Source organism: Rattus rattus, chromosome 1, assembly GCF_011064425.1.
Source record: "Rattus rattus isolate New Zealand chromosome 1, Rrattus_CSIRO_v1, whole genome shotgun sequence".
Taxonomy (NCBI): Eukaryota; Metazoa; Chordata; class Mammalia; order Rodentia; family Muridae; genus Rattus; species Rattus rattus.
Window position 1 is genome coordinate 221083233 of NC_046154.1, and position 15986 is coordinate 221099218.

At 34.2% G+C, this 15986-nt stretch overlaps 1 pseudogene; it reads right to left on the reverse strand.

Moving 5' to 3' along the window:
* Positions 1-6871: 6871 nt before the first annotated feature.
* Positions 6872-15986, reverse strand: part of LOC116887279 — a 30131-nt pseudogene continuing 21016 nt past the window's right edge.

The window sequence follows — 15986 nt, forward strand, 5'->3', positions numbered from 1 at the left end:
TTTGCTGCATACAGGGCACACAACCCCGGGATGAAGATACACACTACCTCAGAATAAAACACTGGAAAAACTTTTCTAAGAAAATGGTAACAAGAAACAAGCTGAAGCAGCCATTCTAATATTGAATAAAATGGACTTTCAGCCAAAAGTTGTCAAAACAGATAAAGTAGTACACTTCATAGTCATCAAAGGAAAAATCCACCAAGATGAACTCTCAGTCCTGAATATCTGTGCTCCAAATACAAGGGCACCTACATTTATAAAAGAAACTTTACTAAAGTTCAAGGCACACATTGTACCCTGCACAATACTAATGGGAGACTTCAACCCTCCAATCTCAACAGTGGACAGATCATGAAAATCAAAACTAAAAAGAGACACAGAGAAACTAACAGAAGTAATGTATCAAATGGATTTAACACATATCTATAGAACATTTAATCCTAAAACAAACAAAGTACCAAAAAAATGTTCAACATACTTAGTCATTAGGGAAATGCAAATCAAAACAACTCTGAGATTCTACCTCACAGCAGTCAGAATGGCTTAAGATAAAAAACTCAGGTGACAACAGATGCTGGTGAGGATGTGGAGAAAGAGAACATTCCTCCATTGTTGATGGGATTGAAAACTGGTACAAACACTCTGGAAATGAGTCTGGAGGTTCCTCAGAAAATTGGTCACAGTGCTACCTATGGACCCAGCTATACCACTCCTGGGCATATATCCAAAAGATGCTCCAACATGTATCAAGGACACATACTCCACTACGTTCATAACAGCCTTATTTATAATAGCCCATAGCTGAAAAGAACCAAGATGTCCTTCAACAGAGGAATTGATGCAAAAAATGTGGTATATCTACACAATGGAGACCTACAGAGCTATTCAAAAAATGACTTCATGAAATTCATAGGCAAGTGGATGGAATTAGAAAATATCCTGAGTGAGGTAACCCAATCACAGACTAAACAAAACAAAACAAAACCAAAACAACAACAACAAAAATCACGTGGTATGCACTCACTGATAAGTGGGTATTAGGCCAAAAGCTCGATTACCCAAGATACAATCCATACACTCCATGAAGCTTGAAGAGAAGGAGGACCAAAGTGTGGATGCTCCAGCCCTTCTTAAAAGGGGGAACAAAAACATTCTTATGATGGGATATGAAAGCAAAATTTGTATCAGAGTCTAAAGGAAGGGCCATTCAGAGCCTGTCTTATCTGTGGATTCAGCCCATACAGCCACCAAACCCAGACAACATTGCTGATTCCAAGAAGTGCATGCTGAGAGGAACCTGATATAGCTGTCAGAGAGGCTCTGCCAGAGCATTACAAATACAGAGGCGAATGATAGCAATCAAACATTGAACTGAGAACAGGGTTCCTATTGGAGAAGTTAGAGAAAGAAGCGAAGGAACTGAAGGGGCTTGCAACCTCATGAGAATAACAAAATCAATAAACCAGAGCTCCTAGGGACTAAACTACTACCCAAAAGTACACATGGACAGGCCCATGGCTCCAGCTGCATACTTATCAGAGGATGGTCTTGTTGGGCACCAATGGGAGGAGAAGCCCTTGGTTTTGCAGAGTCCGCACACCACAGTGTAGGGAAACGTAATGGCAAAGTTGCGTTAAGGGGTGGGTGGTTGGTTGGGGGAACACCCTCATAAAAGAAGGGCAAGAGGGTATAGGATAGCATGAGAAACTGGGAAACTGGATAATATTTGAAATGTAAATTTAAAAAATGCCCCATAAAAAAGAAACAAATATTTAAAACATACATATGCCACTGTATCATTAATATTACATTATTGCTTGTCATGTGAACATGCTACTCTAAAATATTATAAACTTTGTATATATCATGAGGGTGTGATACCTTTGTAAATGATGGTGCATGTTTTATTGACATGATGCTTGAAAGATTTTGAAATTATATATGAAAAAGCAAGATTTACTCATATTATAACAAAGAAGTTGGTTTTTTTTTAGTTCTTCATACTATTGAAATAATAAATCCATGGAACAAGATATCTGTGAAAACACTTCATAGTGTGTTGTCCTATGGAATTTGGGCAATAGCAACATAGGAAAGTATGTTAGAATCTATTATGATTTAGCAGGAAAATGTATTGCTTAGAAACATTATTTAAATTGAATAAAGTAAGCGATTAGAATATGATGGGAAAGATATTTTTGTGATGCATAAACTGAAAGAGACAGGTAAATATACTATCCACGTTTTAGGAAAATATCACCTAAAAATATCATGATGATGTTATTAAAAAAAAAAAAAAGAGTCAGACTGAGTCTTTTGCAGGTTGCCAGCAAAAAAGCGCCAAAACGATGACAACCCCAAGTGACATATTTTTGTACTAGGCTCAAATGGAGTTGCAGGACTATTATTTGAGCAGAATCACAACTAAAATTTGAGTAAAGAACACTAAACGTAGAATATGGAAAGGTAGACAAAAGATCACATATTTAACCCAGATGACAAAAGAGGGACAGTTACAATAAGTAATGTTACAATAGTTTGATGTGGGATAGCTGCACTCTAGATACACCTTCAAGTTAGGAAAAGTAAGAAATCAGGGACAACTATGAAGAACAGTATTTGCTTTTTCTCATTGATGTTAGTTGTATTTGTGTATTTCTCATTGATTATTAATCATATTAGTGTATTTTAATTGTGAAATTATGGGTTTATTTGTCACATGTTGAACTTCTTCCCTGCAGAGAACCATGCACGTTCATAGTCTTCAATGCCATGCTCAGTCATGGGTGAGTTACTCAAAATGCAGCTGTGCAAGAAGCATAAAATATAAAAGTGGGACTGGGACATGTTAGTAAGAGAGAAGTAACATACAGAGGCAGGATGATGAAAAAGAACACAGAGATGAGTGTGACTAGAATATATTATACACGTATGTGTAATTGTCCATAATAAGAAAATATTGATACTAAAATGAACTTAATACCTAGTATACAGTGAATTATGGACAAATATAAAGAAATCTATATGCTTTCCTCATTGATAGTAATTGCATTAGTGTATTTTAATTGTAAAATGATGGGTTGATTTACAACATCTCTGTACATGTGCAATTCCTTCCCTGCAGAGAACCATGGGTTTGGCCTGGCCTAATTACCTTGAGAGTTATGCTTCAAAAGATTTTGGGGTAGAGTTCATGGCTCCTGGGTACCTTATGATTTCCAGTTCCTGAGAGATTCTCTCAGGCAGCAAAGCATTCAGGCTACTTCTTGTTTCTTTGTATGTTCCCTTAGTAGTCATAGAAGCATGTATTTGACATTAATCTGTGTGCCCTATATAGCCTGCAAACTTTATTGTATTTTGGCAAATACAACTGAATTGATCCTGAAAATCATGTCATATTCTGTTTCTGATAAAAGTATAAAAAGTCTAATTGCTTTAATAAAATGGCCACAGTTTACATTTTGGAATGTCCCATCAACTAGCCTGGTTTCATTCCTCTCCACCATATCAGGTAACCATGGCCAGACAAGCAAGCATAGGCCCTCATAATTCCCATCTATTTTTCACACCTTTTATTTTAAAGGTAACTAAAAATTAATTCTTGTGTATATGTCTGTGCACATGTGTATTTATGTGTATATGTCTGTGTGTGCGTATCTACATATGTGCCTGCACTGAACACCATGGTTCACAGGACAGAATAACTTCTGGTGATCACCATTAGACTTCCACTATAATTCTTGGCAATAGTATTAAAATTGTTTAAGGCATGATAAGTATTTAGGCAATATACAGACACACATATTTATATGTACACATATTGTTTAAATGCAACAAACATTTAAAATTAATCGTTAGTAGATTAATATGACTACAAACTAAAAGCCTAAAGATTAGAGGTTTCAGAGAATCACTAACATATAGGGACACCTACTCTTAAAACAAAGAAATAAAAATTCTAATTAAACAGAACATGCCAAATGATTCTAGGTCACAGAGGAGGCAAGTGGTCAACTACTACAAAATAAAATTGTACAGCATAAGACAAATAATTTTGTAGGCACCTCATACATGCTCTACCATTTAAGATGGTATAATAGTCCAACTTTGTAATGACGAAGTATGTGCGTTTAACAAAATATCATTTTAGATTTTCTTATATCTATGTTATAAGAAGAGCTATAAATTCACAAATGTCATTGTTCACATAAGGTATGTATCTTGAAAAAATGCAAACTCTAAGAAAATTATAGAGAACCTAGTATTTGTGGAATAGAAATTGAACTGATTTGTTAATACCTCTGTTAATATTATCTTCTGTGCTGGAACTAGGTGTTTAAACATATTTAGTTTACAGCCCATATCTTCTGGGTTGACTTTGATGACTCTCTTAATTCTTTTTAAATAAAGTAGTATTTTATAGGCACTTTCACCATGCCTGGGGAAGAAGACAGTTAAATATTGTATATATAAGATTATGAATTCCTCTGTTGAAATAAGTTTGAATAGATATAGTAAATACGTTTTTCTTCAGTAATGAAAAAAAACTGTTAGAATTATTTTCATTTAACATGCGCAAATTATAATTATTTTTGTTTTCAAGCTGTGCCTACCAGATCACAATTAACTAACTTAAAAAAGTTAGCTCTTTTGCTCAGACTAATGCAATTTCTACTTATAATGCAGTGGTAGGATAATAATTTGTAACTCCTATAAAATCAATGTTTTCAATAGCTATGAAACCAAAGGAAATTAAAAAGGAACTCATTAAAAAGTTCTGTTTGAACAGCACAGTGCCACATTTCCTACATTAAATATCCTTTAGGACTAACTAATGCACTCCAAACCTAATTTTATATTTAGAGAGCTCTCATTTAATATACTGGCTATACTATTTTACTACAACATAAGCTAAATTTTATTTTTGATGAAATAATGTTACAAAGGATTTATTTCTAATTTTTACATAAAGCTTTAGCAAATTAAAATATAGTATTATATCTTTTGTGAAATTTTGTGAATTTTTTTTTAAAGTAGCTACAACCCAAGACTTTGGGAAGGCTTAATATGACATATCCAGAGATTGTGTTTCCTCTATCCAAATAATTCTTTCTAACCCTTTCTAGAGTAAAAAAAAAAAAAATCTCCCAACCATTTCTAAAGTACACAATTATACAATTTTTTTCTATTGCAGTATTTAGTTGACCTGGGTATAAGTCCTTATAACCCTCATTGTGACTATCATTTTTTGTACATTTTAAAGAATTCTAACTTTTATATTTCCTGAACTAGAACTCTAGTCCGTATATTTTTTATTAGTTGTTTTATTTGTTTCTATTTCAAGTGTTATTCCCCTTTCCAGTTTCCCCTCCACAAGCCCCCTATGCCTTCACCCCTCCCCTGACTTTATGAGGGTGCTCTCCTACCCACCCTACCATTCCCTTCTCAATGGCCTAGCATTACACTATACTGGGTCACTAAGCCTCTACAGGACCTAAGGGTCCTCCTCCTAGTAATGGCAGATAAAACAATCCTCTGTTACATATCCAGCTGGAGCCATGGGTACCCCCTGTGTACTCTTTGGTTGGTGGTTTAGTGCTTGGGGGCTTTGGGGGCTACCTAGTTAATTAATATTGTTGTTCTTATGAGGTTGCAAACCCCTTCAGCTCCTACAGTACTTGCCCTAACTTCCCCATTGGGGTCCCGGTTCCCAGTCCAATGTCTGGCTGTGTACTTTCACATCTGTATTAGTCTGGCTCTGGCAGAGCCTCTCAGAGGACTGCTATACCAGGCTCCTGTCAGTAAGCACTTCTTGGCATCAGCAATACTATCTGGGTTTGGTGTCTGTATATGGGATGGATCCCTAGGTGGGTCAGACCCTGGATGGCCTCTCCTTCAGTTTCTGCTCCACTCTTTGTCCCTGAATTTCCTTTTGATAGGAAGAAATCTGGATTGGAATTTTTTAGGTGGGTGTGTGGCCCCATCTTCAAACAGCGGCCATGTCTATCCACTGGATATATTCTCTACAGGTTCTCTCGCCTTTGTTGGGTACTTAGGCGAAAGTCCTTCCTGTTGGGTTCCTGGCATCGGGGACTTTCTAATGGCTCAGTTCCCCCTAACCACTGCTACACACTCATACTTTCAAATTCCTGACACTCCTCCCATATCTGAACTATTCCCTTTTCCCCTCCCCCTCTCCTCTCCCTCTCATATCCCTCTCTCCCTCTACTTCCCACAGAACATTTTCTTCCCAGAATCCACACTTTGGTGGAATCTTCTTTCTTCTTGAGTTTCACATGGTCTGTGAGTTGAATCATGGGTATTCCAGCTTCTTCTTGGCTAACATCCACTTATCAGTGAGTATGTACCATGTGTGCTCTTTTGTGACTGGGTTACCTCACTCAGAATTTTTATTTTTAAACTTATATACTACATAACAGATGAAGCTAGAATTCATAAAAGAAAGATTTAAATCTCAAATGTCAATTAACTTGACACTAAACTTTTTAATTTTAATGTACAAAAATAAACAGTTTAAGAAAAATTACTTCTATCAGTTTTAAGACATTATAATTCAGGTTTTCGTATCTGTTTTTCACTAAGTTGTATTAAAAGATAAAAAAAGATTCTTTATCATGAATAAAAACACTTAAAATTGTATGGGTCACATGTTTGAACAAATTAAACACTATTAAATATATGCATATTCCTTAAGACCATGATACCTACACTGCCAATTTTAGACATTATATACACAGGCTAAAAAAAATCTTGTTTAAAAAAATAGAAATAAAATATATAGTTTCAAAATTATTCTAAAAGCAATTGTAATGATTTATCAATGTTAGTAGATCTGGATTCAATTGAGTCAAGTCTCTGAACAACTCTCTGTGGAAAGATCTGGGAAGGAGTCAGTGAAGAAGAAAAGCCCTCCTTTAGAATGGATGACAACCTGCAGGGGGGGGATGAGATAAAGGAGGCCTCCTAGGAAAATGCCATGTTGCTGCCACATGGATCTCTGCTCTCTGCTGAACTGCAGCAATTGCAGTTGCTGCTTCTGCTCGTCATTGACATCACACTGCAGCTTCCCCAGGTTCCAAACTGGACTGATCCTGAGCAACACACAAGCATTCTGAAATATGCAGTTTCATAAACTGAGAAGCAACTGGGCTCTGAGCCACAACAATATGGAGACGGTTGAATTTTCTTTTTGTTCACCTCAGTCTCTCTTATGTAAACCAATTTAACAATTCACACACACCCACACCCACACACACACACACACTCACGTGTGTGTATTTGTGTGAATATATATATATATATATATATATATATATATCCATATCCATTTTATTGATTGTCCATCTGTAGAGCCCTGCCTAATACAGTAATTGACTAAGTAAAATGATACAGTATGATTTTTAGATATTCAGCCGTAACTCAAAGCAATAAATTTGAAAATTATTGTTTCATATCAAGGGAACCTTTTAATATTTAAAATGTAGCTGATGTAACATTAATACTCTTCTTTCTTAATGTAGTACAAACTCTTTTAATGTGATTAAGTCTATCCATCATAATAATAGAAAAACAATAACAGATGCATGACAGTCAAATCTTATGACAATAATGCTAACAAGAAAAGGCAAGCTAAAGGGAATTATTAATGTCACCTGATGGGATTTTTATGTCCTCATTTCTTTTGTGCATTATTAATCTCTCTACTTAAAGAGCTATAATAAGTGCCACCACACTGTGAGTTACAGTACACAGTTTGACAATTATTTTGTGATTGAATCTATTCTACTTAATCAGAAAATCAAACATAAAGACGTGGAAATCCTTAGTCTTTCTTCTATTCTTTCAGCACAATTCTATTAATTTCACTTTAGGGATACATCTTTACAAGTTGTGAATTTCTATTCTTTCTTTTTTATTTTATTTTTATCTGACCATTGGAGTCTTTTTTGTTGACATGATTATTCAAAAACCTGTTAGTGTTTACTGTGAACATATTTCTAATTATTCATGTGGATATTTTTCAATATGAATACAGTTTTTGTTTGTGTGTGAAATTAATTAACACATTAAGAGTAAATTTGCTGAATGTAATAGCCAGAGGGCATGAAAGACACCAAGAAAACAAGGCCTTCTATATAAACATGAATAAAGCTCACATGAATGAAAGAGACTCAAGCATTATGCACAGGGTCTGAATGGTTCTGCACCAGGTTCTCTGTACTCATCCTCTAGTTTTCCAGTTTAGTGTTTTTCTGGGATCTGGAGCTAGTTCACAAGGGAGATTCTGACTCTTGTGCCCTCTCTTGGGCGCTTTTTCTTGTTTTGTCTGTCATGTCTGACTTTGATGTGATAGTTTTATTTTATATATTTTATTTTACTATTTAAATAAAAATAAGTGAATACATGAAAAATTTGCCACTATGCTAAAGATTATCAACAGAAATATTATGTTTCCTATTGGGAGAGAAGAAATCATTTTTCTTGATGTAATGCCACTCGGCCTGTCAATCACTCCAGAACAGGCCTCTTGTTCAGTTTGTTTACTTTCTGTGTACACTTTTATTTTGATAAAGTTGGGTACTTTTGTTTATTTGTTTGTTTTCTATTTTTCCTTTTTAGTCTTTTTTTTCAGATTTAGGACATTCTGTTGTTGTATTGGATTTTTGCTTTTTGTATAAAGAACTTGAAGTTTTGCAGGCAAGGTGGAGAGAGAATCTGGAAAATTTGGGGAAAATAGTATGATCAAAATATATTTAAATTTAAAAATTATTACAAAGAATAAAAATATATATTTTAAAAAGGAAAAAAAAATATACTAAGCTTCCAAAGCTTAAAGAATGCATGAAGAATGCAGAAGCAGTGGAAAAAATGGCAATGTATTTAAAACAAGTGAGATTACAGTTAGGTATGACAGGAACAAACACATCAGTATCACTTAAATTTTTATTGTCAAAACTAAATGTCTTTTGAGTAATTTAATAATATACTATATAAATACAACATGAATTAATTATATAATCATGTTATTTAAGAATTAAAAATAATATTTTATGTGTTCACTTTATTAATTTTTAGTTGTCTTTATCTTATGAATACAGTACAATACATTATTTATCTCTTCCCTTTCTTCACTCAAAAGTATCCCTTATATCCTTCTTGCTCTTTTTCAAATTCATGGCTTCTTTTATTTATGTATTTATTATTAATTGTTGTTCTAGGCATATAGGTATAGACATCTATATTCTGAAATGTAACAAGCTGGTTCCATATAGTACCTATGCTTTTAGGACTATCCATTTGTCATGGATGACTATTTACAGTATTTTTTGCTAAAGAAGGCTATCTTTCCTTCTCAGCTCTCCTTAGATACTGTAGTTAGTTCTTGGAGTAAGAGAGACTTCTGGGTTCTCCTAATCCACTTGACATGTCTATTATTGTCCTTGTGTACCTTCCCTTTCATTGATTTTAATCCTAATTTAAATATATCATCTTTTATTGGGTTTTTCAGTATTGACACTATTTCTGCCATTTTTTTTACAATTTTATGCTTTTCAAACAAATATTTAAACTATAAAAAATCTACTTTCATTCATATACTATTTTCATATGATATTAAAATTAAGAGATTGTTTATATTTTGTTAGAATTAAAATCTAAATTTATATTCATTTCTTTATTATTGATTTTTAATTCATTATTTTGTTTGATTTTGTGTACTCTTATTCCTTGGGATCTCTGCACCTCGAGCTTATTTTCAGGCCTTTCCTTTGGTAAAGTTTATAGAATTTTCAATTTGTCATAGACTTGTATGATGTAATTAAACATGTATGGTAACAAAATATGTAACGTACATACACATTTATATGTATATATCCTTTCTCTACTACCAATCTAGGATTGTATCCATGCTTAAGAAAAGAATATCAAGTAATACACAGTATTTATGGCAGTTACTTGAGTGTAGTAAAGCCATCAATAACTCCACACTTAAGGAAGATTTACTAATCCCAGTTGCAAAGTATCAAATGAAATATATATATATATATGTATGTATATATATATTCAAATCGATATATAGAGAATATATATTTATGTATTGTATTATTATATATTATTTATTTCAAAATAATAACATAAAATTCAAGTTGAAAAATATATTGAATAACACTATTCCATTAATTATAGTACTATTTTTATTATAAATATTTATTATAAAATACAGCATCACAATGATGGTGGTTTTGATGTATTACAGTAAAATAGAAGCATCACATTTGTAACCTCATAATATATTTCTACAAAGATGACATTAAAGTGATTCTATCTGAAAACTAAAGAGAATTATAGTGCTTATAATATTTAGCATGAACAAACACAATTTGTAATAAAGGAATAAAACTTGAAGGAGAAATAGACATCAGTTATTCAGTTAATTTGCAACATGGTGCAGCAAATTATAAAAGGAAAGAAATCTACCAAAAAAATAGCAATGGAAAAGAATAAAATGCTCTTTTTGTTGTCATTGTTCCATTGTAAACAAGAGAAAAATTATGTGCATGTGCATAAATATTTAATCGAGATCATGTAGAATATGAGTGTATGTAATAGAATGGTCCAAGTTTTGATATTAATTTGATCAAATAATTTGATATACAATTTTGATCAATAAATTGTATAAAAGAATGTTAAATTAAATGTCATCATACCTTGCACATACTTTCATCCTTGTTGAGATTTTCATACTTGGGTACTATTTTATGTGCAACATTTCTATATATTTCTCTCCCCCGTTCAACAACTCACATCCCAAAATTCCATGTCATAATCATGATCTCTTTAAAAATTACTATTGTTTAACTTATACTTAACACACACTCACACACTTGCACACATAAATACATACCTTTATGAGTATATTTGGTGTTGTTCACATTTACATGTATTTAGGGAAGGTACTGGTTAACTTGTTAGGCTGCTCATCCCTAGACATAATTGATTCCCTATTTCTGGGCAGTTATTGCCTAAAGATTATCACTATAGAGTATACTGGTGAATCTTCCATACCTCCATTGGCATGGTGACTCGGTTTCCATTAGATAACCATATAATTTTGATTTATTGGATGCCCTTTTACTTTCATGTACAGAAGACGTTAACCTGTAGTGGAAAACCTGGTAGGTCTGGCTCTTACTACTGTCTCTTCTCTTCTCTGAGATCTAAAGAGCTCAAAGTGTAGATCGTACATGCCTGTGGGGTGCACAACCTCAACTGGTTCACCTACAACAAACTGTACATATAACATATGTACATATAACATATAACAGTCTTTTAGCCATAAATATGACTAAAGTAACATCATATAAAGGAAGGCTATCTGAGCCATAGGACCAGAGTGCCATACATATATGTGTCCTGTGTGTGTGTGTGTGTGTGTGTGTGTGTGTGTGTATTTGTGTGTGTGTGTGTTTGTGTGTTTGCATGTGTGTACGTGTGTGTTTATGTGCATATGAAGAAGAAATATGAAACAGAGAGTCTAGGGTAGACATAGGACAAACATTAGTAGGGAGAAGAAAAAGGAGACACAGTGCAAAGCAGTGTACTAATATCAAAAATTGTCCAAAAACCTTCACACTCAGTTAAATTGTATGCTTTTTGTCCAGAACCTCTGTCTCTTGTATCAATGCTACGCAGAAGGGTTTTATTAGTTCCTTGTTTATTTCTATATGCCTATAAATAAAACTATGACTAACTTCAAAATCATCTATACATGAATAAAATATAAAATTCCCATATACTATAAATTATTTTATATTTATTAAGTATCTTTTCTAGCAATATATTTAAATAGTGTTGCCTACAATATTTAACAGACCCTTTAGGTATCATCAGACATTACTGAACTTTTAAAATTTCAACATCTCTCCATTTAGAATTTCAAGAAAATTCTACACTCATTTTATTTCCAAAGAGGGGCAAATGGAGCGATAAAATGACAGGCAGGATGTGCTTGACAGTGCTACCTTTTCCTCCCATCTTTATCTGATTTCCCAATGATTTCGTGAGCTGACAACTTGTCTCCTGTAGTGTGTGAATAGCAATTATGCAGGCTCTTCATACGGTGTGTTTTACATTAACTGGCAGCCCAGCACTCCTCCCAGCTTTGACTGCATTTGACTCTAATGAAACCTATTGCTGGGATTACAGATTGAAAGGGAATTGATGTTGAAATTACATGAACTAAGCTCAAGAGTAAAGGAAGCAATTTTATTTCATCATATATTAAACTGACTTTCTCAGTCAGGAATTTAAAGTGAAAATAGTACATAATTTTTGTTAGATATGTATCTACAATTCATTTCTCTCTCAAGGTATTTATTATATCCCCATAATAGAGTTATTTTGAAATGTATTACTTTGTAGGTTTTTAGGTTACTTTTATAGAATCATCTTAAGGCATATGCATATGTACATGAATACAGTCTTTTAAAAATGTTATTTCTCTTTTTTTAATATGTATTTGGTTGCAGCACAAAATGAGATAAATATGTTAAGATGAAATATTATCTCTATTAAATTCTTTTCTAGTTTATCTGGTTTTTTGAAAAGTTTTGAAGTTCTAGGTTAACTTTTTTTTGAAAAGTTAAGATGCAATCACCTATTTATAGAACAGTTACCTTATAAAAGTAAAACTTTAAAGGATAGACTTGTTTTGATTTGAAAATAGAGAAGAGAACCACATGACAAGTTATATATGACTAAGTACAACCCCATATGCAATAGTGTTAGCATGACTAGTCTGAATAATGTATCTATCTATCTATCTATCTATCTATCTATCTATCTATCTATCTATCTATCTATACAATATATATATATATATATATATTTGTATAGGTGTTAAAACAAGGATAACTCTGAGTTACAGGTCTATAAGAGGTTATGTTTATGAGATAGAAAAGAATGTGTTCAATCACACTATATTATTTAATGCAATTTCATGCAAACCTATGAGAATCATTACTATTTTTCAATGATCCTATGGCAACTCATTTTACATTAAGGAGTGCTTTCCTTTTAAAAAAATATTAACACACTAGAATGGTATGAATAAATTAGAAAGCAAGCTTATTTTCTAGTCTTTATGGTAGCAAGCATGTACATGATACACATGGATATATGTCAGCAAACATTCATACATTAAAACTAAACTATTACATAATATTGCCAGATTATTGCTGTCAATGTAAAAAGATAATTATCATTAAGATTTAATTATCATTAAATGCTGCAGTGGAGGACAATTGAAGGGTGGCGTGGAAACCTAGTGCAGCAAAAACTTCCTGTAATCCATGAGGACTCAAATAAATGTAAGATCAGGAGTTCGAACTGGCCACCTTTTGTAGCCAGGCAAAGCTTCCAGTGGTGGGAGTGGATTACATTTGGTTGAGTCATTGCCAAAGGAGGTCCTGTGGAGGTCCCTAAATAATGTAGACTGATGGTCATCATTGCTGAGGACAACTCCCACTCAACTCTTTGAACATAAAGTGGTCAAGCTGGAATGGACTTTAGCCTTCACCTCTACATTCTAGTCTGTGACAGAAAAAGGTATTCTGCAGGTTACTGAGAAAGACATGTCAACACTAAACCAGGCACACACAAAAAAAAAATACATGCACAATCTGTCCTGCCTAGAAGATGTCTTTGCTGGGCAATGGTGGCTCAGAATTTGTGGGAATAGGCAATCAATATTTAGTATAACTTGAGGCCACTGAGGATGCCCATGCCTAACACTAATTTGGATCTCCAGAAACCTGAGACTGTAGAGCTCTGAAATGTAGAGTAGAACCAAACACTTATTTTAAAAATAAAATACATACATACATACATACTTTATAAATATATAAATAAATGCATAACTATATAAATTAAATTATCATTAATAATATTCTGCTGTAGTCATAGATTTTTGCCTTGTCTTGGTGTTATCAGAAAAGTTTACTCCACTAGTAGTTGGGATTCAGTGCCAAGACAAAGAGTCAGACATAACACAGAGAGATTCTAACTTCGAGATCTCCACTGAGTCCCTCCTCTCAGAGACTTGGGAATCCCATGGAAGATGGGGAAAAGGGATTTCAGGAATAAGAAGAGATGAATAATACGAAGAGAACATAACCCACTGAATCAACTAAGCAGGGATCAGATAGCCACAGGGACTGAAGCTGCAAACATTCCTGACAGGGCTACAGCAGGTTCTCTTCATATACATTATGGCTGTTAGTCGGTGTTTAGTTGGTGTTTTTTTGAGGTACTCCTAAGAGTGTGAGCATGTGTATCTCTTGATTTTGTTTTGCTTGTTCTTGAGTATCTTCTCTTTTCATACTGTCCAGCTTCGAAATGTTAGAAGCTGAGAGAGAGACAGACAGAGAGAGAGAGAGGAGGGGGGGGAGGTTTGCTTATTTTGATGGCTTGTCTAATCAAGTAGATTTGGAGTAGAGGAGAGGTAGGGGTCCTAGTAGAAATGGAGGAGGGAAGGAAAACTGTGGTTGAAAAGTAGTGTATGAGAGCAGAACCTATTTTCAGTTAGAAAGTAAGCACATAAAAGATTCTATATAGTAAAAGTATCATTACATAACAAGAGTTTGTCTACATATACAAAACCAACTTTCAGTGTTTTCCCTATTGTAATAAATAATTTGATTAGCTTTATTCCCGGTGTCTAGTAAGCGACTTTTGAACCTTTGGCACTTTTTAACTGATTTTGAATCCATTGATTGACATGCTTTTTGTTGTTGCTATGGCTACATTTTTTTTAAATGTTTTGATTGGCATTCAGTGCGATGATCGTTTTGTTATTCCATCTCTGTAGCAGAGTTTGAAATTAGGGCTGATGATACCTCTAGAAGTTGTCTTTCTAATTTTTATCAGATATATTTCTTTACTTACATTTCAAATGTTATTCCTTTTCCCGGTTTCCTATCCATAAGCCCCCTCCCCCATATGCATATTCCCCCCATATATCATCCTTAATGTCCCCCCATATTCCACTGCACTGGGGATCCAACCTTGGCAGGAACAAGGGGCAGGAACAAGGGCTTCTCCTTCCACTGGTGCCCCAACAAAGCTAGTCTCTGCTACGTATGCAGTTGGAACCCTGGAACAGTCCATATATAGACATGTGTAGTAGTGGTTTAGTCCCTGGAAGCTCTGGCTGGTTGGTGTTGCTGTTCTTATGGGGTTGCAAGCTCCTACAACTCTTTCAATATTTTCTCTAATTCCACCCAAGGGGGTTGTTCTCAATTCAGTGCCTTGTTGCTAGCATTGACCTCTGTATTGGACATGGTCTGGATATGCCTCTCAGGAGAGAACTATATTCGGTCCCTTTCAGCATGCATTTTTTAGCTTCAATCTTACCTAGTTTTGGAGGCTCTCTATATATGGACCACATGTAGGGCAGGCTCTGAATGACCATTCATGCAGTTGCTGCTCTGAACTTTGCTTCCATATGCCCTTGTATGGATATTTTTACCCCTTTTAAGAAGGAGTGGGAGCATCTGCATTTTGGTCATCCTTCTTCTTGAGCTTCCTATGATCTGTGGATTGCATCTTGGGTAATTCGAGCTTTTTAGCTAATATCCACTTATCAATGAGGGCATACTAAGTGTATTTTTCTGTGATTGGGTTACCTCACTAGTTCATTCCATTTGCTTATGAATTTCATGAATTAATTGTTTTTGATAGCTGAGTAGTACTCCATTGTGTAGACGTACCATAATTTTTGAATCCATTCCTCTGTTGTAGGACATCTGGGTTCTTTCCAGCTTCTGACTATTATAAATAAGGCTGCTATGAACATAGTGGAACATATGTCTTTCTTGTATGTTTGAGAATCTTTTGGGTATATGCCCAGGAGATTTATAGCTGGGTCCTTAGGTAGTAGAATGTCCAATTTTCTGAAGAAGCTC